General features: G+C 36.2%; 1 long non-coding RNA gene across 1 annotated transcript; it reads left to right on the top strand.

Moving 5' to 3' along the window:
- Positions 1–685: 685 nt before the first annotated feature.
- LOC130234159 (uncharacterized) lies at positions 686–24,804 on the top strand. Its single transcript, XR_008838266.1, has 3 exons — positions 686–901; positions 4,436–4,473; positions 24,427–24,804. It is a non-coding gene; the product is annotated as an uncharacterized LOC130234159 (long non-coding RNA).
- The last annotated feature ends 1,950 nt before the right edge of the window (positions 24,805–26,754 follow it).

The raw sequence follows: 26,754 nt of genomic DNA, 5'->3' as shown, positions 1-26,754 counted from the left end.
AATTTTTATCTTAAAATCCATTAATGTTTTTAAATGCTTTTTGTATATATTAGTATTTAAATAAGTATTAAATATAAAAATGTTATCTTAAAATTCATTCATGTTTTTTAAATGTTTTATATAAATATATATCAGTATTTAAATAAGTATTAAGTATTTAATTTTTTATCTTAAAATCCGTTAATGTTTTTAAATGTTTTATATATTAGTATTTAAATAAGTATTAAGTATTTATTTTTTATCTTAAAATCCATTAATGTTTTTAAATGCTTTATATATTAGTATTTAAATAAGTATTACAAATTTTTATATAAAAATCCATGAATGTTTTTAAAATGCATGATTTTAAATACTTTAATTTTAACACTCATTTAATCATTTTTTTTCTTTTTGTTTTAATGATCCTTCCATGACAAAATATTAACTTTAATTTCTTTAAAAATGTAATGTGTCTATATTGTTATTATTGTTTTTTTTTAATATCCAATAAGTGTTTTCAAACTTTGAACTGAGAAGTTTTTAGTCCTAGAAAAGTCCGTTTGGTCCTTAGATTTCAGCGTGAGCTAATTTCTCATCAAATCCTCCCAAGCTATAAGTTTCATTTTATTACTTCAAATTAATTCATATTCTTGCTCTGCCAGAAATGTTCTAATTTCCTCCTGTCTGTATTTCCCATAAGGCAGAACATCTGGGACAAATCTGACACTTCATAACCGAGATCCTCCATCAAGTGAACTGTGGTCTTGGAACAGAGGCGCATATCTAGAAGCTGAGCTCTCCGGTGACGTGCCCAGTGTGTCAGGCTGGCATGTGAGCCTGGCACATGTGGACCCAGGCCTGTCTCATCTCTCTGACCCTGTCATAAACCTCAGTCCCATCCAAACACTACTCCTCTGACACTGTAAGTTATTAGCATGTGTGTCACACAACATTTCATATCACTTTAGCCATCAGACGATGAATTCAGAAGGTTAAAGGCAGCCATGTGTGTGATGCGTGGTACATTAAATAAGCTAAAGCAACTGGTAAAACGCAAAATGTTCATGTTTTAAAGGACTATATTAGCATCCACACTAATGAAAAACACCAACATTCTGTTTGGGAGCACAACGGCTAACTTGGATCACATGTGCCCTTTGTAAGCACTCATTGCAGCCTTGAGTTGTGCGACAGTCAGGTGGTCATACAAAAACACAAGAGTATTTACTATAAATTACTATAGTATTTTTTTCAATAAGCTAAAGCAACTGTAAAATGCAAATTTTTATTATAGGACTATATTATTATCCAAACCAATGAACAAATATTCTGTTTGTTAGCATAACGGCTGACTTATATCATCTGTGCATTTCGTAAGCACCCTTGAGTTGTGTGACAGTCAGTATGTCATAAAAATACTATAGTAATTTATAGTAAACGTTACATTGTTTTTGAACTATACTATTGTAAAGTGTATTATACTGTGTATAGTATACAACTCTATCAATGAATGCTAATAGTTAGTGTTAACTATAGTGAACTGATAAACTGTAATAAATGCTGCAGTGCACTTTAGTTTTTACTACAGTAAACTGTGGCATATTGTAATGTAATATACCCTTATTATACTACAGTAAACTGCAGTATATTGTAATATACCACAGTACAATTGTTTATATTGCAATAACTGTTGTGTTACATAGCAACAATAGTCATCACAACAGATTAATTCAAGTACTATACTACGGTATTGTTCAAAAACACTACAGTATTTACTATAAATTACTATAGTATTGTTTTCAATAAGCTAAAGCAACTGTGCAAAAATGCTAAATTTTCATGTTTTAAACAATTATTACCATATTAGCATCTACACCAATGAACAAAAAACAACAACATTCTGTTTGAGCTAACTTAAACAGACTTAAACAGCTAACTTAAACAGACTTAAACAGCTAACTTAAACAGACTTAAACAGCTAACTTAAACAAACTTAGGTCACTGTGCCTTTCGTAAGCACTCATATACAGGCTTCAGTTGCGACAGTCAGTATGTCTTAAAAAATACTATAGTGATTTATAGTAAATATTATATTGATTTTGAACCTTACTGTAGTATTACTGTATATATATTATAGTATTTACAACTCTGTCGATGAATGCTAAATCATCATTTAATGTTAACCATAGTGAACTGATAAGCTGTAATAAATACTGTAACATACTTTAGTTTTTACTACAGTAAACTGTGGTATATTGTAGTATAATTTACCCTCATTTGTAGAACATTACAGTATTGGGTTAATTGTTTATATTACAATAGTTGTTGTGTTACCATAGAAACTATAGAAATAACACAACAGAATTATTCAAGTACTATAGTCTGGATCAAAAACACTACAGTATTTACTATAAATTACTATAGTGTTTTTCATGTGGGGAGCGCAAAGAAATGAATGAAAAATGAATTATTTATCAAAAACAGCTTTTTTTACTGGTGTAAACAGCAAAGGAAAACATATTGAAGATATGAAGCTGTTGATTTCTTATGTGATACGCTGTTCTCAAAAAAACAGTTTATTTAATCAATTAAAGCCTCTCTTCCATTGGCGTCCATTAAAAAACTGCTTTCTCATTTTCTGTCAGTTAATTAGTATATTTTTTATTTTATTAACTTAAACATTTTTTTAAATTGTGATTTAAATGTCGAAAACATACAGTTAAACCAGACGTTTACATACACTCTAAAAAAAGGAACATAACCATTTTTTAAAAAATGTCTGATGGTAAATCATACTAAACGTTTACCATTTTAGGTCCGTTAGGATTACCTAAATGATTTACATTTGCTTGAGAGAATTTTTTATTAATTTCTAGACAGTCAAAAGTTTACATACATTTCCTTGGTATTTTTTTACTTTGCTTTTAAACTGTATAACTTTGGTCAAATGTTTTGGGTATCCTTCCACAAGCTTCTCACAATAGTTTGCAGGAATTTTGGCCCATTCCTCCTGACAGAGCTGGTGTAACAGAATCAGATTTGTAGGCTGTCTTGCTAGCACAAGCTTTTTCAACTCTGCCCACAAATTTTCTATAGGATTGAGATCAGGGCTTTGTGATAGCCACTCCAAAACATTCACTCTGTTGTCCTTAAAGCACATTTTAACTAATTTGCCAGTATGCTTAGGGTCATGATCCATATGGAAGACCCATTTGTGGCCAAGTTTTAATTTTCTTGGCTAATGTCTTGAGATGTTGCTTCAGTATTTCAACTTAATGTTCTTTCTTTATGATGCCATCTATGCTGTGAAGTGGACCAGTCCCTCCTGCTGCAAAACAGCCCCACAACATGATACTGCTGCCCCCAAACTTCACAGTTAGGATATTATTCCTAGGCTTGTCATTAACACTGGTCATTTAGGCCAAACAGTTCATCTCAGTTCCATCAGACCACAGGACATGTCTCCAAAAATTAGTCTTTTTTCCAGTGTATTTCCCAGCTATTTTCAGTTGATTCTGGCTTGTTGATTTTCCCATGTTGTCACACAAGGAAGCAGTGTGTTTGAGGTTTTCCTTAAATACTAATCTACAGTTGTGCCTCCAGTTAACTCAAATGTTGTCAAATTAGCCAATGAGAAACTTCCAAAACCTTGACACCATCATCTGAGCTTTTTCAGAGGCATAATAATCTTATTGTATGTAAGCTTTTGACTTTCAAGAAAAGTTATAACAGTTTCTCTAGAATTATCTCTCTCATTATTCTTCTATTAGGCATAACAGAAACAAATTTGATAATCCTAACTCACCTAAAAGAGAAAAAGTTTAGTCACATCAACATCTGACTTTTTTTTAAATGGTTATGTGCCTTTTTATACAGAGAATGAAACTTCTGGTTTCAACTGTATGCATTTTACATTTATTAATTTAAATTAAATCCCAAAGGAAAAACTATAGTAGTTCTGAACTGTAGTAGTGTATTATATTGTGTAATAATATTTTTACAACCCTTAATTAATGAAAACTGTAGTATTAACTAAATTGGACTGATAATCTGTAATAAATGCTGTACTATACTTTAGCTACTACAGTAAACTGGTGTATTGTAGTATAATACAAAAAATATATATTTGTATTTATTTGCTTATAGTTACTGATGTATTATCAAAGGAACTAAAGATTTACAAAAACAGATTAAATCAAGTGCTATTGTATGATTCAAAAAGCACTATAGTATTTACTATAAATTACTATAGTATTTTTGCATGTGGGATGATTTAAATGTCCAATTTATTTATATTTACACATTGTTTGTTCTTCTTTGCCTGAAGCTGCTGTAAATGTTCATACATGGAACATACACAATTTAAAAAGAGAAAGAAACATGATTGGACGCCACCGATTTTCATGTGTAAGCACAAAAATACAAGATTAAAAATATCCTCTTCCATGTTCCACAGAAGAAGGAAACTCAAACATGTTTGGGACGTCATGACGGGTGAGTAAATAATGACAGAATTTCCATTTTTGTACTGAATATCCCTTTAAAGCTTCCTCTATCCAAGAACAAAGAAGCCATTTTCCTTTAATCTGAGTTTTATTTTGCATTAAAGCGAGTGCTGTTTGTATTGTGGTATGACTTGTATTTTACATTAAAGCATGCGAATGAATGCAGTGCTTTTTCGTTTCACTCTTGATGTGAATAGACCTTTTGTGTGCGATTCGTTTTGCTTTTCTGTTCTCAGTGTGAACAGGCCTTTTAGTCTTTTGACCCCGCACCAGTATTCAAGTCTCAATGCTTTATTACCCCCACTATGGGCTTCCTTTTTCTTTATTCACCGATAAACAACAGAGAAAGCCTAACAGAGAAAAAAAAGGTAATTCCCAAAGGAAGGTGAAAGCGAGGCATATGGTTCCTGCTGGTGTTAATCAATACCTCCAATGCGGCACACGCCCCAATCGATCGGCTTGTATCTTCGAATAAAAGATTTGTATAATTTACGCCTCCGACAACCAAATGCTGCGTCTTCCCACCCGGATCAATAGGAGTTTTCTTAAGCCCTGAGCAAATGGCTTGCACTGTTTTCATTGACGTCTGTTTCTCTGATGTCTATTTGACTGTTGGGTGTAACTTCTGTCCTGGTGAAGCACCAGTCAACAGTCTGATTTTATTTTACTACAGGGAACTTTGTCGATGTTAAGGGAACACCCTTTGATTGATACATAGGTGTTTGCTTATACACACATCTCACACACCCTTCGTAAAGGTGACACGCAAAGACTACATATGCTCTGGAACGTGTGTGGTGTACTGTAAACATTCATGCAGGAGATTTCTCTATTCGATTGAGTCTTGGAGACACGCGGCTGTGAATGTGTACAGTGGGCGGCATGTTGAGTCAGAGGGAGAACAACTAGAGACGAGAACTTCACATTAATAAATGAAACACTGTAGATATAGTTTAATCATGTGAGAGTTGCCGTAAATGTCAGACTTAAATTTAGACGCTTTGTTCTGCACATGATCCAAATGATGATATGAGTATATTTATTGACACCAAGCATGACAGAAGTGAGTGAATTTGTCTGTTACTAAAAGTAAGAGAGGAAATCTACACCGAGTTTGGGTTGGGTACCGAAGCCCGATGTTACCGAATCAGCATATGAATTTCGGTGGCCACTGGTGCTGCGACAAGGATGTAAGAAGCATCATGGGGTACACCAAAAGCACACATAGCTCTGCGTTGTGTCACATTATCTCTGAGTATTTAATTCTAAAAAACTTTGAGGGATACAGACATCGTTGGCGATGTTAGGCACTTGTTGCTTAGGGAATGCACGTACGTAGACAACATGCACAGTACAGCGCATCCAGTGAGCGACTCACTTCAAATTCATCAACACACATTATCGCGTTCATCACATTTGCTTAAACTGAAGTGTGGCTATATTTTACAAGCAAGGATTTTGACACAGCAACATGAAGATGCTTTACGTGTAAGGGGAAACGTGTTAAACTTAATGAACGTTTGTGGGCACATAGAATCAACTTAAAGGCAGAGGAATGCCTTTGACAGCTTGCGACATCATCTGGCACTTTCACTGAGCACGTTTACATGGACATCAATTCACGATTTTAATATGATTAAGACAATATTCTGTCTACCATGTAAACTGTGATTTTTGATTACCTTAAAGGACTGCAGACACCGGCGTCATAAATTGCGAAGTTTGTTGTCTTCTTCTGCGTGCAACGATTCCTGAATTATCTCTGATTTGTGTTTTTTGTTTAGAATTTATCTTTATTGCTGCGTTTAGTGTCTCCCTGTATTCATTCATTCATTAAGCCCTGATCAGATCACACGATTTTTACTGTCGGTAACAAAAATCACTGTCAGATTATGCTTTTTTTTTTTTTCTTGATAAAATCTTGACTTGTCGTTGGTATCAAATGTGCCAGACTACACGTTCCTTCACGATCAGTTATCCCATGACGTCTACGACGAGCGTTATTTCCCAAAGCAGTCACAAGTGTTGCTATAACAATATTTCTTATGTCAATTAAATTTTTTTATCTTATTTCAATCTTAATAAACACTGATGCTTGCAGACAGCTAATGACTACATTATTTTAAGGGCATTCGTTACGACATGGATGGGATCAAACTTATAATTCCTTTTTTAATATTAGGATATTTTCTTTTAAATCTAAATGTAGATTTTCCTGCCATGGGTTTCTTATTAAACATTCCCTCACCTTAACTTGCCGAGAGTGAGACGGAGAAAATGAAAGCTCAAGCAGCAGCATGGACAAATCGGAAAATAATGACGTATTAAAACATTTGCAAATATATAACTGAGATTTGTGATACAATCACAGTGGAGCATTCATTAAATCCTTATTTTCCACAGAGCGAAACAAATAATCCACCCATATAGTTGAGTAGTGGATGGGCACAAAGAAAAATATAATTCACATATAATTTTTTTACGAATTTTGTTTGCTATAATTTTTAACTTCAATTTAATGTATCTTTTGTTGGTCAGTTATGTATAAAATGAAGAATGAAGATGTCTGCATTTGTGCCAGTCTGTCAGATAAAATTGCTTAAAACACCTTAATTTTTTAGAAAAGGTAACGTTTGCATAACCAATAATTGATCTAATCCACCCACGTGACCCCCCCCATAAGTAAATATGCAGCCTATGTTTTTAATTACCTGACCACCCACTGATATAACCGAGAAATTATATCACCCACGTGACAGAACTGCGAAAAACGAGAAAAAATTAAACATGCTAGACTTTCTGCGATGTTGTCGTGAGGCGTCACAGGCATATTAACGGTCGTCGAGAACTATGCCACATTACACGCGAAGAAATTGAATCTTGTGTCATGACGCCCATTTGTCGTTAACGAATCCCCACGACACTCTACGTCAAAGAAATAGTGCCAAAATCATGGCAAGTGTCTCCGCTGTTTTTAGTGTCTCTCTATATTCATTCATTCATTTTCCTTCAGCTTGGTCCCTTCTTTATCAGCGGTCGCCACAGAGGAATGAAGAAATGATTGATGTCGGTTCAGTGATAGATCATAACCGGTTATTACATACTGACGTCATTTATCTCCTATGAGCGATGTCGCAGTATAATACTATGGCGAAAGAGGCAAAGGCGAGTAAATAACACTCTTACTACAATGAAGGCGGCACAGCACACGAGCCGCTATTTCACTACTACGGAGGAATGCTGTAAAAATCCATCTCTGCCTCTCTCTTCTCTCACTTTGCACATTTGACTCGCTGGCCTGTTCGTGAGGTAACTTTTCTTCTCCTCTTGGCTATATAAGCAATACTTGTGGATCCAGACACGAGCGTGCCTGAGGTGCGAGTTTTCTCCACTGTGTCTATTATGGATTACCTGTGATAACCGTGTATTATGCACATACAGACTGTAACCGCGGCTGTTCTTCCTGCGTCACTCATCGGTGAACAGCGCTTTCATTTCTAAAGCCGATCGCAGCCCTTTCTGTTGAGCAGGTGCAGACAATAACAATCATAGGCGTATAAGACCACGCTTGACAGTGCTCAAAAAGCACTGTAATATTTACATTAGTTTATTTGCTATAAATGCTCATGCTGTCTTCTGTGCATGTATTGGAGTTTTGTTTGATACATTCAGAAAAAGTGTTTTCTTTGAGCAGGTCAAACTAGGGGTACAGTTCATATATCTTACTGCTGTATTAAAGAACAAAATTGTATTACAAATAATATATGAATATTAATATATTTATAGATTTTAATTTAAAAATTCTTGTGTTGTGAAGAAAAAATCTAATTATGTATGGAAAGCATCGTCAATGCGACGAGATGCACCGAGATATCGAATTGAACCGAATCGATGGCATGATAACCGTAACCAAACCGTGAGACCAGTGTAAATTCACACCCCTACTCGTTACAATTATACACCTTTTTCTTGGCTACTGCATGGAGGGTGCCATAGCAACCAGCTTCTTCCGGTAGAACGTTTAGAACTTCCGTTTACAGCTGATGAATCGCTGTAATTCATTACACACGTGCTCTGTTTTAAAACATTTTAAACTTGGAAAACTCACTCTTGATCACATTTGATGATGATTGATGATCCTAGCGAACTGAACAGACCTTTTATTCCCGGTTGCTTTGCGCTCGTCCTGTCTTGTTGATATGATTATATGCATTACTACGGAGACACGTTAATGCACGCCTGTCAATCAATATTAGTGGGCGGGGAGACTGTACTCCTACGTCAAGTTGCGGTTGGTTTGAAAACAACTCCAATTGGTCCACCGTTTTTATGTTGTCAAATTGAAAAAAAAGGACTGGGTGTGTTTATATCACCCCAATATGACAGTCTATACACTATACCTACATATATGTCTGTCCAAACAGCTTTAAAAGTAGATTTGTCCCCATAGGTGCCCTTTAAAGCTGTTATGATCTGTCAGATCTGTGATTCAAGCGCGGAAAAAAAACAGTATCGTAAGCCATGTTTCTTTTCATTCTGCTTAATCATGTGCCCCCAAAAAAGATATTTTCTTTACTTTCTTTAATAACCACTTTACACAATACTTGTACTTTTACTTTGAGTACTTGAGTAGTAAAATTTGAAATAAACTACTTGCAATACTTAAGTACAAAAAATGTTGAATACTTTAGTACTTCCACTTAAGTATGGTGCTTAAAGAGCACTTCAACTTCCACTTAAGTCACTTTTTTGATAGAGCACTTGTACTTTTACTTAAGTCTGGGTCTTTAGTACTTTATACACCTTTGCCTTCGAGCCACAATCCAATACTGGGAAACACCCATTCACACACATTCATACTATACCGCATGTCTTTGGACTGTAGGGGAAACCGAAGCACCCAGAGGTAACCCACTCAAACACGGGGAGAACATGCAAACTCTACACAGAAATGCCAACTAGTCCAGGACTCGAACTAGCGACCTTCTTTCTGTGAGGTGACAGTGCTAACCACTGAGCCACCGTGCCACCCTCCTTGCCTGCATTTTAAAGTCAATTAAATAAAGTATAAGCATATGAAACTTTCTATTTTAAGTGCGGTTGATTAAAAGAGCAACTATTGTTAGGACTGATTGTCAAGTACTTTTTTGTTCTTTCATGTTTAGAACAGTGTGTGACCTGGTAGGGGAAGAAAACGTCCTTTCTCCAGGGGGCTTTAATGAAACAGTTAATCCCACACAAAGGAACATCATATGCTCTGAGGTCTGAATGGAAAATAATAGTTCACTGTTCTGCTTTGCTTTTTTTTTTTTTAGCCTGAAACTCCAAAAACACTTTGAAATTACATCACTTAATCAGGGCAAAGGGGAAATAAGCGGCGAGCATGAATCTAGTTCAGACTCTACATCTGTTTTTCCTTTCGGGAGCTGGAACCGCGATTGTCTACGATGAGGTCACAGAGCTTCCTGTTGCCAAACACTGCTGATTGGCTGTTGCTTGGCAAGGCGGTTGGACAGTTGGATTCATTCATGATGCAAATCAAGAGGAAGTGTTTAGCTCATGTGGGGCTTTACCATGAGGTTACGGTTGAGTAATGGCTGACGGATGAGCGTCTGTGTTTTGATTCAGTTGAGCCACGATTATCACGAGGAAATGACTCGGAAAAATCCCCCTGACTGAAAATGAGATGAACACAAAAACAAACAGAGGCAGCGGGTCATATGTACTACAGAGCAGAAAAACACATGGTGATATCCATCCATGTGATGGTGATGCATCAGACGGGCACTTCATAATCTGTTTTGCTATCATGGTCACCTGTTTATGGCGACTGGCTAAACGTGACTGCTCATACATGCAGACAAACGCACTAAACGTGACCGCTGCATTCATACATGCAGACAAATGCACTTGCGCTGTTTCTGCCTGGGTAGAGAGATGACATACGCTGCTACCGCTTCAGCAAATTCCTGGCCATCCCGAACTGAATCGCATTCCAGAAGGTAATTTGCCGCTCTGCGACCTCTAAAAGCATTACAGTAGTGAGGGACTATCGTCAGATCTGCTAAAGCGGGAGGCAGGCCAGGAAAGCCTGCCATGCAGTGCTTAAATGATAGGACGCTGTCTGGGACACAAAGCAGAGTGACATTCCTGACCTTCACAACAATATCAAATACAAAGAATGTGAATTTGTTTTTAGACCTAGAGGGTGGATCTTTTAAATAAACAGAGACTTAAATGGATAGTTCACTTAAAAATGCTCATTATTTCCTCTCTTTAGTGTGATTTTAATCATTATGAGTTTTGTCTGTTGAACACAAAAGAAGATATTTTGAAGAATGTTGGTTGGTGGCACTTTTTGGCTTTCATAGTAGAAAAAAAAGATATGTTATTGTATACAAAAAGACTTAAAGCGATTTTTCACCCAAAACTGCTCATTATTTCCTCTCTTTTGTGTGGGTTTTAATCACTGTGAGTTTCTTCTGTTAAACACCAAAGAAGATATTTTGAAGAACGTTGGTTGCTTGCACTTATTGGTTTTCATAGTAGAAAAAATACTATGGAACTCAATGGGTGCAGCTAGCAGCATTCTTTAAAATATATTATTGTATACAAAGAGACTTAAAGGGATAGTTCACCCAAAAGTGCTCGTCATTTACTCTCCATCATGTGGTTTAAAACATTGAGTTTCCTTCTTATGTTGAACACAAAAGTAGATATTTTGAAAAATGTTGGTTGGTGACACTTATTGGCTTTCATAGTAGAAAAAAGATATTACTGTATACAAAGAGACTTAAAGGGATAGTTCACCCAAAAATGCTCATTATTTACTCCCTTTTGTGTGATTTTTAATCATTATGATTTTCGTCTGTTGAACACAAAAGAAGATATTTTGAAGAATGTTGATTGGTGGCACTTATTGGCTTTTATAGTAGAAAAATATATATATATATATATTATTGTATACAAAAAAACTTAGAGATAGGTCACCCAAAAAATTTTATTATTTCCTCTCTTTTTGTGGTTTTAATCACTATGAGTTTCTTCTGTTAAACACAAAAGAAGATATTTTGAAGAACGTTGTTTGGTTGCACTTATTGGTTTTCATAGTAGAAAAAATACTATGGAAGTCAATGGGTGCAGCTAGCAGCATTCTTCAAAATATATTATTGTATACAAAGAGACTTAAAGGGATAGTTCACCTAAAAATGCTCATCATTTACTCTCGTTCATGTGGTTTAAACCATTGAGTTTCCTTCCTATGTTGAACACAAAAAAAGATATTTTGAAGAATGTTGGTTGGTGGCACTTATTGGCCTTCATAGTAGAAAAAAATTTATATTATTGTATACAAAAAGACTTAAAGGGATAATTCATCTAAAATGCTCATTATTTACTCTCTTGTGTGGTTTTAATCATTATAAGTTTCTTCTGTTGAACACAAAAGAAGATGTTTTGAAGAATGTTGGTTGGTGGCACTCATTGGATTTCATAGTAGAAAAAAATACTATGGAAGTCAATGGGTGTAGCTAGCAGCATTCTTCAAAGTTTATTATTGTCTACTAACAGACTTAAAGGGATAGTTCACCCAAAAGTGCTCATCATTTACTCTCCATCATGTGGTTTTAACCATTATGGTTTTTTTTTTCTGTTGAACTCAAAAGAAGATATGTTGAAGAATGTTCTCATTCTCATTGGCTTTCATAGTTTAAAAATAATACTATGGAAATCAATGGGTGCAGCTAGAAGTGTTATTCAAAATATATTATTTTGTTTGACATGACATAAAGTTCAAATAGGTTTTGGACCAACGAAGGGTGATTAAATGATGACAGAGTTTTTATTTTTGCGTGAACTATCCCTTTAATAAAGGCTATTTGTTTGCTGAAATAATTAGTCAACAGAAACAGATAATTTTCAGGCTGATTTTCTGAAAAGTGTAAAAATGCCTTGATTGTTTGATGTTTCAGGACAGCTCGACCAATGTTGTGGCATTAGGGCGGGACCATAAGTTTGACTGATAGGTTGCAGAAAGAGAAAAGCTTTTGGAATCATTAGAGTGCTTTATACATGCTATGTGCTTAATGGTGTTGACATTCCTGACCTTCAAAACTGCTTCACATACACTCGCCAACCACTTTATTAGGTACCACTTACTAGAAACAGGTTGGACCCCTTATGCCTTCAGAACTGCCTTAATCCTTTGTGGCGTAGATTCAACAAGGTACTGGAAATATTTCTCAGAGATTTTGCTCCATATTGGCATGATAGCATCACACAGTTGCTGCAGATTGGTTGGATGCACATCCATAATGTAAATCTCCTGTTCCACAACATCCTAAAGGTGCTCTATTGGATTGAGCTCTGGTGACCGTGGAGGCCATTTGAGTACAGTGAACTCATTGTCATATTCAAGAAACCAGGCTGAGATGATTCATGATTTATGACATGGCGTGTTATCCTGCTGGAAGTAGCCATCAGAATATGGGTACACTGTGGTCATAAAGGGATGGACATGGTCAGCAACAATGCTCAGGTAGGCTGTGGCGTTGACACGATGCTCAATTGGTACTAATAGGCCCAAAGTGTGCCAAGAAAATATCCCCCACACCATTACACCACCACCACCAGCCTGAACTGTTGATACAAGGCAGGATGGATCCATGCTTTCATGTTGTTAACGCCAAATTCTGACCCTACCATCTGAATGTCGCAGCAGAAATCAAGACTCATCAGACCAGGCAACGTTTTTCAATCTTCTATTGTCCAATTTTGGTGAGCCTGTGTGAATTGTAGCCTCAGTTTCCTGTTGTAAGCTGACAGGAGTGGCACCCGGTGTGGTCTTCTGCTGCTATAGCCCATCCGCCATCCGACGTGTTGTGCGTTCAGAGATGCTCTTCTGCATACCTCAGTTGTAATGAGTGGTTATTTGAGCTACTATTGCCTTTCTATCAGCTGGAACCAGTCTGGCCATTCTTCTCCGACCTCTAGCATTAACAAGGCATTTGCGCCCACAGAACTGCCGCTTACTGGATATTCTCTTTTTCTGACCATTCTCTGTAAAGCCTAGAGCTGGTCGTGCGTGAAAATCCCAGTAGATCTGCAGTTTCTGAAATACTCAGATCAGCCCGTCTGGCACCAACAACCATGCCATGTTCAAAGTCACTTAAATCACCTTTCTTCCCCATTCTGATGCTTGGTTTGAACTGCAGCAGATCATCTTGACCATGTCTACATGCCAAAATGCATTCAGTTGCTGCCATGTGAATGGCTGATTATAAATTTGCGTTAACAAGCAGTTGGACAGGTGTACCTAATAAAATGGCCGGTGAGTGTATAAAAGTAAAAACAACATGAATTTTTACACCCAGAGGCACTTTTATATGAGACTAAATAGAGGTAGTTTGTTTGTTAACATACTTACCTAATGACGAGGAAACAGAAGCAAGCAATTTGCAGGGTGACTTCCTGAAAAGTGTAAACATTGTGTCTCTTAGTGCTATCAATCAAAAAAAAAATAAATTGTCTTGATAGTTTAATGTTTCTGGACCACTCGACCAATGGCTGGCATTAGGGCAGGGCTATGAGTTTGACTGACAGATGCCAGAAAGGAGGAAATCTTTTTGAAAATCATTAGAGTGCCTTATGTGTGTCCTGGCTTTCACAACTGCATCATACAAAAAAGTCAAACAATGTGAATATTTGCACCCAGAGGTAGCACTTTTATACACAGAGAGACTTTAAAGAGGTGATTTGCTTGCCAAAATACTTTCACTTGATGATCAGGAAATAGAAGTAAGCAATTTGCAGGGTGACTTCTTGTGTAAACATTATGTCTCTGTGGTACAGATTCTCTGAGGTCTTGATAGTTTGATGTTTTAGGACAGCTTGACCAATGTTGTGACGTTAGGGCGGGGCTATCAGTCTGACTGACAGGTGGCTGAATGGAGAATAGCATTTTGAAATGATTAGTGTGTGCTTTACGCATGTCCTGACCTTCACAATTGCACCATACAGTATAAAAAAGTCAAACAGCATGAGTTTTATGTACAGTAATGTACATTTTTTATATGATATTAATTTAATAGAGGTGATTTGTTTGCCAGAATACATTCACTTGATGATCAGGAAATAGATGCACACAATTTGCAGGGTGACTTGAAAAGTGTAAACATTATGTCTCTGTGGTAATACCAAAACATTACTGTGGTGGTTGATAGTTTGTTTGATGTTTTAGAACAGCTCAACAATAACATTGACTTAACCAATGGTGTAGCAATAGGGCGGGACTATCAGTTTGACTGACAGATATAGCTCAATATTTCTAGATGTTTTGAATTAAAAGGCTTCACACAGTAAGCATTATATATATATATATTATAAAGTTAGAGTTATAAAGTCACAATTCCGAGTTATAAAGTAATTGCAATTCTGAGTTATAAAATCACAATTCTGAGTTTTAAACTCAGAACTCTGAATTATAAAGTCTGAAATCCAAGTTATAGTCACGGTTCCAAGTTATAAAGTAAGAATTGCGAAGTATAAAGTCAGAATTCCGAGTTAAAAAGTTGCAATTCCGAGTTATAAAGTCAGAATTCTGAGTTTTAAAGTCAGAATTCCAAGTTATAGTCACCATTCCAAGTTATAAAGTCATAATTGCGAATTATAAAGTCAGAATTCCGAGTTATAAAGTCGCAATTCCAGGTTATAAAGTCACAATTCTGAGTTAAAAAGTCAGAATTTCAAGTTATAGTCAGAATTCCAAGTTATAAAGTCACAATTACGAGTTATAAAGTCACAATTCTGAGTTAAAAGTCAGAATTTCGAGTTATAGTCACAATTACGAGTTATAAAGTCACAATTCTGAGTTAAAAAGTCAGAATTTCGAGTTATAGTCACAATTACGAGTTATAAAGTCACAATTACAAGTTTTAAAGTCAGAATGCGGATTTCTAAAGTCACAATTCCGAGCGTTAAAGTGAGAATTTTTTAGTTATAAAGTCGCAATTCCGAGTAATAAAGTCGCAATTCCGAGTTATAAAGTCACAATTCTGAGTTAAAAGTCAGAATTTCGAGTTATAGTCACAATTACGAGTTATAAAGTCACAATTACAAGTTTTAAAGTCAGAATGCGGAGTTCTAAAGTCACAATTCCGAGCGTTAAAGTGAGAATTTTTTAGTTATAAAGTCGCAATTCCGAGTTATAAAGTCACAATTCTGAGTTAAAAAGTCAGAATTTCGAGTTATAGTCAGAATTCCGAGTTATAAAGTCATAATTCTGAGTTGAAAAGTCAGAATTTCGAGTTATAGTCAGAATGCCGAGTTATAAAGTCAGAATTCCGAGTGTTAAAGTGAGAATTTTTTTGTTATAAAGTCGCAATTCTGAGTTATAAAGTCAGAATTCCGATTTATAACGTCAGAATTGACTTTATAATTTTTATTTATTTATTCATTCATTTTTATTATTCAGTGGTGGGAACAGGCTTCTATAGTTTTGGCAAATTTGAGCATTGTTCTTCATTATAAAAGTATAAGAATAATAAAGAATAACAAAATGGAGAGCAGGAGATGTTCAGTTTTCCATTGAGTTCCACTGCTGTCTGCAGGAAATAGTTATCAAAGTGATTTATTAGCCATTTGTCTTTCCTAATAGAGACAACTGACAGCTGTAGTTTCAAATTTAGCTGCCTATAACCATCGCCTTCCAATGATTCAGCATGTTTATTTTGATATGAAATGAGTCATATCCGTGTTACTTGTTTATAGCCTCCAATCCAGACAAAACAACTTGAATGGGAAAAAAAAAACCCACAGCCCTTTTAACAGCCCTCCATCTCAGACTTTCCTTCCCCAACAGAGACAATGATTTAATCCTGTGCGCTCTCCCAAAAAAAAGGCTCTGCTTTCAGGAGGCCCCCCAAATTGAGACAAGTAAGGGTCATTTCCTGAAGGAGGGCCAAGGAATGCTGAACAGGTATGTCAGCGAACTCTGACCTCTTGTTTCTACCCACATGAAAGTTGACCCTGTGTAAACCCCTGCTCTCCCAGTAGCCTTTCCCACAGGCTTTGAAGTCCCCTGGTTTCCCCTCCCTCCAATCAGCAGAGAGAGGGATTTGCACACTTAAAGATACAGAAGGAATGAGGTCTGAAGTTTCAAACCAGCACTTGAGTCGTCTTTATCATGGTGGGCTAATAAAAGAGCACTGTTGGTGTCAGATGAGCCGGGGCAGCGGGCGACTGTCACTCTCTCCTCTGCTGAGCCGGCAGCCAAAGACGTCAGCGATGTCATACCTTCATACAGCTTTATATTACATAGACACCCACCGCGTCTCCATTTCCCAGCGCCTTTCACTCTTACCTAAGCGGAGTCCATAATCAGCGCTGAAGTGCATGTAGAAGGTGACTCATTATAGCGAGCCGCAGCAGTTAAACCGGCTCTATTAAATCAGCCTGAGTAAGTCCCGCAGTGCATTGTAAGATGAGGTGCGAGACTTAAATGTGGATGTGAAGAAAGAGTGCCTTTCTGACATGCATAAAAGAGCTCTAATTTATACCTGTGCTCATCTGGAACGAGCCGCGGTTTGAATGATAGTAATCAATGGCGTTTGGTTATCATTCCTGTTCATTTATGGGTCGTTGACGTGACTCATGACAAAAATGAATATAATTAGTGTCGTCGTCATTTAAGATGTAGTAAATTGTCAAACATTTCTTTGCCTTCATTGGACCTATTGTTATAAAAAGTGCTGTTATTACATTTTTTGATAAAATTATCTAAACTTGACAAAAGTCTTGTCGCCTATCCACATTTTAGGAACAACAAATAATAACTTGATAACTCTAGTTGATCATTTGGTATCAGAAGTGGCATATATGAATAGATTACTTATTTTACCAAAATAAAATATGATCATGCCTTGATTTTTAATTATTTATTCAGGACAGTAAGGTCAAAAGTAGTGTCACTTTTATACTGTGCATAGAAAATAATGCACAGTATAAAATATAAAGTCATGGTGCAGTGGAAAAATAATGAATATTGTGTATGACTCCCACGAGCTTGGACGACTGCATCTATACATCTCTGCAATGACTCTAACTTATTAATAAAGTCAACAAAGCGTTCTTGCAGGACTCCCAGAATACATCATTTTTGGATTCATCTTCAATGCCTCCTCCTTCATCTTACCCCAGACATGCTCAATAATGTTCATGTCTGGTGACCGGGCTGGTCAGTCCTGGAGCAACTCCTTTGCTTTCAGGAACTTTGATGTGGAGGCTTGAAGTATAATGCTGCATTCACACTAGATGCGGAAGAAGCGTCAAACGCGAGTAATTTACATGGTAAGTCAATGCAAAGACGCGAATAGACATCCTGCGGAGCGGTACGCATGAATGAGGCGGCGAATGACGTGGCGCGAGTTGAGCATTTTGCGCGATTGACGTGCGTATTGCGTGTTTCGAATCTGAATCTAAACTTCATCTGACATTCAAGCCGCGTTAACCAATTAGGAGCTTGCTCTTGTGGGGGTGTGATCATGTCGTAGCACCTGTTGTTGGTGTTGTTGGGGAAAATCCTCCTGCAAACACTGACAACAGTTCATCAAACTGTGCTCGGCTTAGTCAGAAGCACCGCTGAAAGCTTCCATCATCCAGATATAGTTTCTGGAGGAGTTGATGAACTCACAGACAGTGCTGGGTTCACCTCTCAAAGGATCTAGTGGACTCAGATACAATGCTGTTTTTCAGCCTTCATAAAGCACATAAACACAGTTATTCTCTCTATAAAATCCATGTTAGCCATTTAGCAATGAAGCTACAGTCACCGGGCAGACAGAAGCCCCGCCCATGATGCGAATCCGTGTTTATTGCTCAGTGAATTTGACGCGCAAATGAAGCGAGTAAACTCAAAATGTTTTCTCACGTCTATTTATGTGTGAATAGCGCGATTTATCCGACTGTTGATGTTGCCATCCACTCTGCATACCTCTCGCATGCCCCGATACTGAATGTAACCCCAAACAATGATTTTTCCTTCACCAAACTTGACTGATTTCTGTAAGAATCTTGGGTCCATGCGGGTTCCAATAAGTCTTCTGCAGTATTTGTGATGATTGGGATGCAGTTCATCAGAAAAATCTGCCTTCTGCCACTTTTCCAAATGATCAACTAGAAGTCAAGTTAATATTTGTTGCTCTTGCAACTGGGATCAATGACAAGACTTTTGTCAGGTAGTGTATGTCTTATGGTGTGACTCTCAAACATAGTTCAGTAAATTACAGCTCTTGTAAAATAAAAAGAAAATCGTAAAATCATGAATAAATGTCTAAGGCTTAAATTTACAAGTGGATATTTTAGTAAATAGCAGTCATTTCTTTCATCCATATACTTAATTAATTTTCTCACTGAAAACCACGTCCTCTGGTGTGACACAATTTTCTGATTTTAAATGGTAAATTTCCACAGAAAAATTTAATTAGTTGAAGGACTTGTACTTTGTTAACACCTACTCCCTCCTTAACCCAAATCCCAACCATAACAGTAATGTCAAAACAGATTATACCAAGAATTATTCATTAAAGTACCTATAAAATTGTATTTTGATACCTACCCCTACCCTAACCTTAAATCCAACCATCACAGTAATGTAAAAGCAGTAATTATACCGGGTGTTGTTCATATTACTTATTAAATTACCCATTCAATTGTATTTTATTGACGCCTACCCTAACCTTAAATCCAACCATCACAGTAATGTAAAAACAGATTATACCAAGTATTATTCATTGCATTTTCCATTAAATTGTAATTTATTGATGCCTACCCCTACCCTAGCCATAAATCCAACTATCACAGTAATGTAAAAACAGATTATACAGAGTATTATTTATTAAATTACCCATTAAATTGTATTTTATTGATGCCTACCACTACCTTAACCCTAAACCCAACCATCACAGTAAAGTAAAAACAGATTATACAGAGTATTATTTATTAAATTACCCATTACATTGTATTTTATTGATACCTACCACTACCTTAACCTTAAATCTAACCATCACAGTAAAGTAAAAACAGATTATACAGAGTATTATTCATATTATTTATTAAATTACCCATTAAATTGTACTTCATTAACGCCTACTCCCACCTTAACCCCATCTCAAAAAGTCCCATCAAAGTAAAGTAAAACAGATTATACAGAGTATTATTCATTAAATTACCCATTAAATTGTATTTTATTGATGCCTACCACTACCTTAACCCTAAACTCAATGTATGGCTATTAACAGAAATTGTTTTTTGCCAATAACTGGAATCTTTTCTAGGAGCGCATAAGGTTTTTCCGTGCTGACGGCCTGCACCCCAGTCAAGCTGGAGCTAAACTCCTGTCAGACAACATCTCCAGAATACTTCACTCTATCTGACTAGTAAGTAAAAATTCACAAAATTCTCATTTTAGCCATATAGACTCTGGTTCGTCCCACCTAAATAACAGTAATATATATCTGGCTAACCCCATAGAGACTGTGTCTGTTCCTCGTATTATTAGATCAAGAAATAAACGTACTGTGTGCTCCAGAAATAATCTATTAAGCTAGCACCTAAAGCACTTATCATAAATGAAATAATAACAGATAACAATCTTAATGGACTCTGTCTCACTGAAACCTGGCTGAAACAAAATGATTATATTAGTTTAAATGAAGCAACTCCTCCAGGATTCCTATATAAACATGAGGCTCATCAAACTGGTCGTGGTGGTGGAGTTGCATCAATCTTTAGTGATATTCTTAATTTTAATCAGAGAAACGGACTTATGTTTAACTCCTCTGAAGTATTAGCGCTTAATATTATGCTTCCGGACACTATGCAAAAACCTATGTTATCTCTCGCTCTAATCACCATATATAGATGCCCAGGACCCTATGTCAATTTTTTTTTCTGATTTTATTTCTGACTTACTATAGTTAAAACTGATAAAATTCTAATTGTAGTAGACTTTAACATCCACATAGGTGACGATAACGACACATTAGGGCTTGCGTTTATGGATTTACTACATTCACTAGGGATAAAGCAAAACGTTATTGGTCCAACCCATCGCTTAAAACATACACTAGATCTAATTCTGTCTTATGTAATTGAGGTCATTGATTTTCTCAAAACAGCAACCCATGCCCTGGAACGTAAATAGTTCTATAATCTGCCAGGGCTGAGCACCTCCGCAAACTGATAGAAAATAATCATAACAATCCTAGATTCTTATTTAACACCATTGCTAAATTAACAAATAATCGGTCGTCTTTGGAACAAAATGTTCCACTGCAAATTAGTAGTGATGACTTAAATTTTTTCAGTGATAAAATAAAAGCTTTAGGCAGAAAATAGGAGATATTAAGCTTTCTGCACCGCCCTATACTTCAGACCCAGTAAACATCCAACTGAATCAAACTAACCTACAGTGCTTCAAAATCATAGAACAGGAAGAGCTAGATGAAATTATAAATAGCTCTAAATCAGCTACGTGTATATTGGACCCAATTCCAACAAAGTTACTGAAAGAATAGGGTATATCCCGAGCTAGTGTTTTTCCCATACTGATAAACTTCCGGTGACCCATTATTGTGAATTTTTTTCCGTTTTATACAGTTCCTTTTACAGCATCGATTTGTAATGTAATTCAAATACAATCAGGTAAACAGACTTTGGCATTCATTCAGTTGCTCAAGCGTAAAACGAGACAAAAAGCCGTTTGCTCGCACGCGCCCGTCAGAAACGGCAGGCTAGCGCAGAAGCTCCATTGAATATACTGGGGTAAAATAAATGCTCATATTGTAAAGACATGGCGGGGAAAATGTAATTTAATGCAGTGCTTCTTGTACAATCAGAGACCCACTTTATATCGGATATCACTCAGCCAGTGGAGATCGCTGATTTTTAAAGAAAACAAACCTTAAAAGCGCTGAATTTGCACTGGCATACACTTTATCGAAAACGCTCAACCCAGGTTACTGGCAAATTAAAAGTCCTATTAGCATGCTTCGGCATATACCCCATTGCTACCTGTTATAGGAGAACCTCTTCTTAACGTTGTCAACTCTTCTTTATCTTTAGGCCATGTTCCAAATTCTTACATGCTAGCTGTTATTAAGCCTATTATTAAGAAACCGCAACTAGACTCCAGCAACTTAGCTAATTATAGGCCTATTTCAAATCTTCCATTTATGTCTAAAATACTAGAAAAAGTTGTTTCTGCCCAATTATGCTCCTTTCTGCAGATGAACAATGTTTTTGAAGTGTTTCAGTCAGGTTTCAGAGCTCATCACAGTACAAAAACTGCATTAGTGAAAATAACCAACGATTTACTCTTAGCTGCTGACCAAGGGTGCATCTCGCTATTAGTTTTAATCGATTTTAGTGCGGCATTTGACACCACTGACCACAATATCCTCATAAATCACTTAAATTCTACAGGTGTCCAGGGACAGGCTCTACAATGGTTTAAGTCATACTTAGCTGACCATTACCAGTTTGTGAATATTAATGGACAGCCTTCACAAGTCAGCCCAGTAAAGTATGGGGTGCCTCAAGGATCAGTTTTAGGCCCTTTGCTGTTTACAATATACATGCTACCCCTGGGAGACATTATTAGAAGACATGGGATCAGCTTTCACTGCTATGCAGATGATACTCAATTATATATTTCAACTAAACCTGATGAGACGTCTAAACTGTCTAAGCTAACTGAGTGTATTAAAGATGTTAAAGACTGGATGACCAACAATTATCTTCTCTTATACTCAAACAAAACAGAATTATTACTTATTGGGCTAAATCATGTACACAGCAGATCTCACAACTCGACCTACAATTACAGGGATACAAAGTTAGCGTTAGCTTTACTATAAAAGATCTGGGTGTCATATTAGACAGCAACTTAACTTTTGAAAATCTGCTTTCTATCATCTGAGAAATATCGTTAAGTTACGAAGTATGCTATCCATCTCAGATGCAGAAAAGCTAGTCCATGCTTTTATGACTTCTAGGCTGACTTTGCTGGCTGCCCAGCATCCTCTATTAACAAACTTCAATTAGTACAAAATGCAGCTGCCAGAGTTCTAACCAGGTCTAGAAAATTTGATCACATCACCCCAATTTTATCCTCCTTACACTGGCTGCCTGTTAAGTTTCGTATTGAATTTAAAATATTGCTTCTTACATATAAAGCTTTAAATAATCTAGCTCCTGTTTATCTAACCAACATTCTGTCTTGCTACAATCCAACTTGCTCTTTAAGATCTCAAAACTCAGGGCTTCTGATAATACCTAGAATAGCATAGTCGAGTAAAGGAGGTCGAGCCTTCTCATTTATGGCTCCTAAACTCTGGAATAGCCTTCCTGATAACGTCCGAGGCTCAGACACACTCTCCCAATTCAAAACTAGATTAAAGACCTATCTGTTTAGTAAAGCATACACTCAGTGCACCACTTAGCGGGTTTCCACACAGGTTTCTGCATCTTGTTTATGTACACTATGAACAGCAGCTACGCTAATTATTCTCTTTATTTTCCATTTCCACCTGGGGATACTCTTCCCGAGGGCCTCAGACTATGCAGAGTCACTGATTCGATCCAAGACCAACGACGAGATGATCCCAAGGTTTCCATATCCTGGACCAGGCCGTATCCTGTGCAGCTGCTGTGGTGGTCATGGAGGAGTGGAGAACATAAGACTGATTCCTGTGACGCTCCAGGGACAGACGAGACTTCGCTGAGGCCAGCTTCCAGCCTCTGCCGCTGAGACTGCAGCTCTGCACCGACGTTTGGCCAGCAGAGAAATTAAAATGGTCGTGCCCAACTGAGTCTGGTTTCTCTCAAGGTTTTTTTTTCTTCACTTCGCCAATTAGTGAATTTTTTTTTTCCTCGCCGCTGTCGCCACTGGCTTGCATGGTTCGGGATCTATAGAGCTGCGCATCGTTGGATTCTCATTGTTTGGACTCTCAGTAGTGATTTTTAAACCACACTGAACTGAGCTAAACTGAACTGAACTTAAACACTACAAACTGAACTACACTGTTCCTATTTACTATGACCTTTAATGTGAAGATGTTTTGACACATTCTACATTGTATAAGCGCTATACAAATAAAGGTGAATTGAATTGAATAAACCCAACCATCACAGTAATGTAAAAACAGATTATACAGAGTATTATTTATTAAATTACCCATTACATTGTATTATATTGATGCCTACCCTACCCTAACCTTAAATCCAACCCTCCCAGTAATGTAAAAATATTAATTATCATTATACAGTTTCACAAAATTTATGCTGTATTGATATCAGTATCTGCAGCTGTATCCAATCTTTACCAGACTTTACCATCCAGATCCTGCAATTGTAGCCCATGATGTGCACCAGTTACATGAAAGTTTTTTTTGCATATTTAACTTTTTTTGAACCACTATAAAATTAAGTTTTGTGACACACCATTTATTAAAAAAATGTCTAACAAGTCCATGTCATGGAGAAAAAAAATCATAATTTCATATAAAAAAATAGCACTATATGAAGATAAGTGTCTAACAATGAAGGTAAATTGATGTCAATCTATTTGTATAATATTAAGAGTTCTTCTTCTTCATTTTCCTAAATCAAACCATGAAACAGTTCAGTAAAAACACAGAGAAAGAATTGATTAGTAAGTAAGGCCTTATTATTTTCTTAAACATCAGACTTCAAACTACATAAATAATAATAAATACTAATTATTAGTAGTATAATTAGTATTATTATTGCCTATTTTGTTAAATATTTTATATATTTTTAAATATATATTAAACCTTGTTGCCATTCAGTTACTTATGCGTTAGATTTTTACCTTTATGGTCTTCTTCCTGGCATTTGTGAGTACTGTTGGTTTTCTTCTCTCCAGGAGGGGAGTCGTGCATATCTTCATCTCGGAGAGAGTTGAGATCTCTGAGTCATCATGTGGAGAAGCCAGCTTTGTGATTGAACTGCACACAAAACCAGGATTCTGGGTAAAAAAAGAAACACCACACAAGCACAAAAGCCAACTTATGAATCACACGCATTAATCTGCAAATTTATGACTCACTGTTTTTTTTTCTCTCTCGCTGAGAAGTGCGAACTTATCACAGTGGTAACGGAAGGGAAAACATAAGTGAGCTTTTATGGAATAGACTCATTTTAAAACTAAATGCAGGGTCGTTTGAGCAGTTTGAGAAGTAATTATAATACTGACACAAGTACTGCAGTACTAAAAACATTTAGAGAGAAGCCTTCATTTAAAACAGACTATATCGATATTATAGTAATTAAGATTATTTTCCCTCGATTATTTGTGATGATGGGCCACAAAACCAGTCATGTGTCAATTTTGTGAAAAATATTTATATTCGATATTATATTATTTATTCAATATTTCAGTTGATGTAAGGCTAGACAATATAAGTGCAAGATGATTATTTAACAATCCAAATACTTTGAAAATCTCCTGTAATGTTGACTAAATGAGGTGCTGAGCAGTGCATATTACTAACCAAAAATAGATTTTTTGACCTATTTATAGTACACTGTTAAAAAAATCCTAGTTGCTTTAAATGTTTAAGCTGAATCGAATGAACTTTATGAGTCCAATGAACTTATATTAGGTTAATCTGACTTACAACAGCTTGCATAACTTATAAAATTAAGTTAGAACATGATTAACTTAGTTTAATAAGTTACAATGACCTAAAAACATATGCTGTCAGGACTAATTGATCATATGATTTTTACAGTGTAGACAATTTGCATGACTTCAAAGTCCCGTGAAGTGCTTTGACATATGCAGTTTTATTCGATGTTTGACTTAATCTTGACCGAAACATGATGAGTGGGTGGGGCATAGAGTAGCTCCTCCCCTTTTAAAAAACTAAACAGCCTATAGTGATTTGTTTTATCACAGCTCTGCCGGAAAGAGTGGTTGAGCTCAAGCGCATCAAATGAAAAGCAAATGATAGGGATGTCCAGATCCGATCTGGTGATTGAAAATCGGGCCCAACTACGCTGTTTCAGACTCGATTAGAATCGGACATTACCTCCCGATCAGGGCTCGAATATATATATATGTGTATATATATAGGGGTGTGCATGTGAGAAGGGAGATCGGTTAAATGAGGTGTCGGACCAGATTTCAGTGGTGGCGGATCCAGCTTGTTCTGGCACAAATTAAGCCCTGTATATATACAGTTGAAGTCAGAATTATTAGCCCCCCTGAACTATTAGCCCCCGTTTATTTTTTTTTTTCTGTTTAACGGAGAGCAGATTTTTTCAACACATTTCTAAACATAATAGTTTTAATAACTCATTTCTAATAACTGATTTATTTTATCTTTGCCATGATGAAAGTAAATAATATTTTACTAGAAATTTTTCAAGACACTTCTTTACAGCTTAAAGTGACATTTAAAGGCTTAACTGGGTTAATCAGGTTAACTAGGCAGGTTAGGGTAATTAGGCAAGTTATTGTATAACGACGGTTTGTTCTGTAGACTATCGAAAAAAAACATAGCTTTAAGGGGCTAATAATTTTGACCTTAAAATGGCTTTTAGAAAATTAAAAACTGCTTTTAAATAAAATGAAAATACTGAAATAAAACAAATAAGACTTTCTCCAGAAGAAAAAATATTATCAGACATACTGTGAAAATTTCCTTGCTCTGTTAAACATCATTTGGGAAATATTTAAAAAGAAAAAAAAATTCAAATGGGGGGCTAATAATTCTGAATTCAACTGTGTGTGTGTATATATATATATATATATATATATATATATATATATATATATATATATATATATATATATATATATATATATATATATATATATATATATATATATATATATACACACAATATATATATATATATTGTTATTATTTGTAACACATCTATAGTTATGCCGTGGCACAGTTAGACCTCTTTCTTGACTTCGCAGAGAAACAGCAACGCGTGCGGCATAACATCACTTTGTTGCAGAGACGTTATTGGTTAACTGCCGGCAAAGTAGAACACGGAAGCAGCTTGAAACGGAAAACACAAGTATGTCTGCGGTCTGGAGGTATTATAAAGTTGATGTCGACAACATTGCCATTGGCGACATTGCCATTGCCAACATTGGCATTGCAAGAGGTGGAAAATAAATGGCTACATTTAACACAACAAACCTGATAAGACACCTCAAAAACAAACGTAGAAC

The sequence above is a fragment of the Danio aesculapii genome, chromosome 8 (genome assembly GCF_903798145.1).
Source record: "Danio aesculapii chromosome 8, fDanAes4.1, whole genome shotgun sequence".
Classification (NCBI taxonomy): domain Eukaryota; kingdom Metazoa; phylum Chordata; class Actinopteri; order Cypriniformes; family Danionidae; genus Danio; species Danio aesculapii.
The sequence above is the reverse complement of the archived record's forward strand: the minus strand, read 5'-3'. Positions and strand labels throughout refer to the sequence as shown.